Source organism: Lethenteron reissneri, unplaced genomic scaffold, assembly GCF_015708825.2.
Source record: "Lethenteron reissneri isolate LAM-NWPU_2019-01 unplaced genomic scaffold, ASM1570882v1 scaffold_1639, whole genome shotgun sequence".
Taxonomy (NCBI): domain Eukaryota; kingdom Metazoa; phylum Chordata; class Hyperoartia; order Petromyzontiformes; family Petromyzontidae; genus Lethenteron; species Lethenteron reissneri.
In genome coordinates this window covers 2,618,531-2,622,569 of record NW_026891376.1, presented here as the reverse complement: position 1 = coordinate 2,622,569, position 4,039 = coordinate 2,618,531, and the positions used below count along the sequence as shown (strand labels likewise).

Below are 4,039 nucleotides of genomic sequence, written 5' to 3'. Positions count from 1 at the left end.
TGTCTGCTTATGTGTCTGTCTATATGTCTCTGGTTCTGTGTTTTATCTGTGTGCCTATGTATGTGTGTCTCTCTATGTATCTCTGTGATATCTGTCTGCTTATGTGTCTGTCTATATGTCTCTGGTTCTGTGTTTTATCTGTGTGCCTATGTATGTGTGTCTCTCTATGTATCTCTGTGAGATCTGTCTGCTTATGTGTCTGTCTATATGTCTCTGGTTCTGTGTTTTATCTGTGTGCCTATGTATGTGTTTCTCTCTATGTATCTCTGTGATATCTGTCTGCTTATGTGTCTGTCTATATGTCTCTGGTTCTGTGTTTTATCTGTGTGCCTATGTATGTGTGTCTCTATGTATCTCTGTGATATCTGTCTGCTTATGTGTCTGTCTATATGTCTCTGGTTCTGTGTTTTATCTGTGTGCCTATGTATGTGTGTCTCTCTATGTATCTCTGTGATATCTGTCTGCTTATGTGTCTGTCTATATGTCTCTGGTTCTGTGTTGTATCTGTGTGCCTATGTATGTGTGTCTCTCTATGTATCTCTGTGATATCTGTCTGCTTATGTGTCTGTCTATATGTCTCTGGTTCTGTGTTTTATCTGTGTGCCTATGTATGTGTTTCTCTCTATGTATCTCTGTGATATCTGTCTGCTTATATGTCTGTCTATATGTCTCTGGTTCTGTGTTTGATCTCTCTCTCAAATGTAGCATTCTCAGGAAGAACGTAATCAACCAGGTAGGGTGTTGACTGTTATGTTATCCGACTCTCTGTTGTAGTAGTGTGTAGTGTATAGTGTAGTATAGTAGTGTATAGTGTAGTGTAGTAGTGTATTGTAGTGTGTAGTGTAGTAGTGTATAGTGTAGTGTAGTAGTGTATAGTGTAGTGTATAGTGTAGTGTAGTAGTGTATAGTAGTGTATTGTAGTGTATAGTGTAGTGTAGTAGTGTGTAGTGTAGTGTAGTAGTGTAGTAGTGTAGTAGTGTATAGTGTAGTGTAGTAGTGTATAGTGTAGTGTAGTGGTGTATAGGTAGGGTGTTGACTGTTATGTTATCCGACTCTCTGTATTACATTACATTTCTAAGCATACTCGATTTGTGTTTCTATTTCATTTATACCTGACGATGATTGCTTGTGTTGCAATCGAAACGTCGTATGCTAGTATTTAATTTATTACTTTATCTTCTTTATACGTCACTTTACCGAAAGAACCAAAGAGTAATCCCTGCAGTCACGAAAGCTCCAAATGAAGATTGATTCCCGACAACTTCGCTTTTATTAAAAACAACAACAACAGACACGAGAAGGCACAGAAGCAGCAGCAACAACACCACCACCACCACCCAACTCAACACAGCACACGCAGTCTTGGTAAGAGAACGCCTTCACGTCATTAAAGGGCCGTCCATAAATGACGTCACGCGATTAAGGACGATTTTTGACCCCCCCCCCCCTCAAATATGACGTCTTAAAGCTCTGCCCCCCCCCCCAAAATGAAACATGCTTCAAATCGCTTTAAACTATTGTCATTGTAGTGCATATTTAATGTGGCGCTGCACTCTGATGTTGTAGGAGAAAACATTTATTACAAAGTCTATTTAATTAAGTAGAACGTGTTGTCTATATTGATTTAAAGTTGCCCATTTTGATGTGACGTCACATTTCTCAACCCCCCCCCCCTCTCTCGTCACACAAATCTGACCCCCCCCCCTCCCCTAGGTACGTGACGTCATTTATGGACGGCCCCAAAGACACCCCACTTACACCACCACCACCATCATCATCGAAGACAAAGCTCCCCCTTGTAGCTTCTAACATTGTCAGGGGCAAGTGCTGTGAGCGAGTAGCAGCGCTTACGAACGAGGGGGAGAGAGGGTGGTCACAGCCCCCACGCCCGGCCGCCTTTGTCTCCCCCCCAGTGGCGATGTCCACTACGCAGCGCTCGCTACAGGACCGGGGGGTTCAGAGAATCGTGGCCGATGGACGATGGGAATCGAACTCGGGTCGCCGCAGGGTTCGTAGCGCCGACCGCTGCACCACCGCTCCCCACACCGTCATCGCCACCACCACCGTCATCGCCACCACCATCGCCACCACCACCACCACCGTCATCGTCATCGCCACCACCACCGTCATCGCCACCACCATCGCCACCACCACCACCACCGTCATCGTCATCGCCACCACCACCACCGCCGTCATCGCCACCACCACCACCACCGTCATCGCCACCACCACCACCGCCGTCATCGCCGCCACCACCACCGCCGTCATCGCCACCGCCACCGTCATCGCCACCACCACCGTCGTCGCCACATCATCACGACATCGGCTTCTGCACATTCAGCTGCACTGTATGTCGAACTTATTTCGCACCGTCAGTGGCAAACTGCGCTATATCGGAGGTGCTGGGGTAAGGACAACAATGGGTCTCTGTGCGAGTCTGTGGGTCTCTGTGCAAGTCTGTGGGTCTTTGTGCGAGTATATGGGTCTCTGTGTGAGCCTGTGTGAGTCGATGGGTCTCTGTGTGCGCGTCCGTGTGTCTGTGTGCGAGTCTGTGTAAGTTTATGGGTCTCTGTGGGAGTCTGTGGGTCTCTGTGTGTGTCTCTGTGGGAGTCTGTGGGTCTCTGTGTGGGTCTCTGTGCAAGTCTGTGGGTCTCTGTGCGGCTGTGTGAGTCTATGGGTCTCTGTGTGCGCGTCCGTGTGTCTCTGTGTGCGAGTCTGTGTGTCTGTGTAAGTTTATGGGTCTCTGTGTAAGTCTGTGTGTCTGTGTGCGAGTCTATGGGTCTCTGTGCGAGTCTGTGTGTCTCTGTGTGAGTCTATGGGTCTCTGTGCGCGTCTATGGGTCCCTGTGTGAGTCTGTGGGTCTCTGTGTGAGTCTGTGTGTCTGTTTAAATTCTTTCACACCACCGTACGTAACAAACCGCGCTAATCGGAGGTGCCGGGGGGGGGGAGAGACACCAAACTAAACACAAACAGCAGTTCTAAAGTAATGAGTTTTCAATTATGCAAGAGGTCACTCTCGAAGGTCAGGCGAGTCGTGAGGTCAGCACAGGTCAAGCTAGGCGAGGTCACAATCGGCTGGACACGGCGGCGGACGTCAACAGATGGACCGTGTAGCCTCCACAGGCTGCGTGGGGCAAATGTTGCTGTTCTCGTAACGCGAGCGTTGAGGCCGGTTGCCTTTCAGATGTCTTAACACACCGCACAAATTTCGATTGAAAGCTTTCGTGACTGCAGCATGGATTGATCTTCTTGGTTCTTTCGGTAAAGTCATCACGTAGAAGGGAAGTAATAAAATAATAAAACAATAAAATTCTCACGACGTTTCCATTGCAACACGAGCGATCATCATCAGGTGTGAGAACCACAGCCGATGATGATGACGCTTGTTTTGCAGTCGAAACGTCGTGAGAATTTTTATTGTTTTGTTTTTTTGTTATTTTACTATTTCCCTTCTACGTGACTTTACCGAAAGAACCAAGAATATGAAACTATTTTCTCTAAACTAAACCACTCTTAAATTTCGATGTAAAGCTTTCGTGACTGCAGGGATTCATCTTCTTGGTTCTTTCGGTAAAGTCGCGTTGAAGGGAAGTAATAAAATAATAAAAATAAAACAATAAAATACAATTCTCACGACGTTTCGGCCACAACGCAAGCAGCCGTCCTCAGGTGATATGCTGCAGCTCCTTACTATTAAAATGCCTTCGCTTTGATGCTGCTAATCCTACAAAATGCACGGGCATAATATGACTTTGAGACCCACCTCCTACGCATTCCACAAGTAGTGACTAATCCCATATCTGCATTTCCCATAAATATGCTAAATTCCTCTTGATATGCAAATTCCTTTGTCAAGGCGCTCTTCCCCCTCTAACCCAACAGCTTAAATATACGCTGCCAAGCTTGGTGGTGTTTCATTCAGACGCTGTCTTTCCGACAGACCTGTTCTTCACCTGAGGACGGCTGCTTGCGTTGTGGCCGAAACGTCGTGAGAATTGTATTTTATTATGTAAATTTTTATTATTTTATTATTTCCCTT

At 46.4% G+C, this 4,039-nt stretch overlaps 1 protein-coding gene across 1 annotated transcript in view; it reads left to right on the top strand.

Moving 5' to 3' along the window:
- Positions 1-4,039, top strand: part of LOC133363061 (cytosolic non-specific dipeptidase-like) — a 44,880-nt gene that overhangs the window by 40,189 nt on the left and 652 nt on the right. The gene's annotated exons all lie outside the window — the stretch shown is intronic.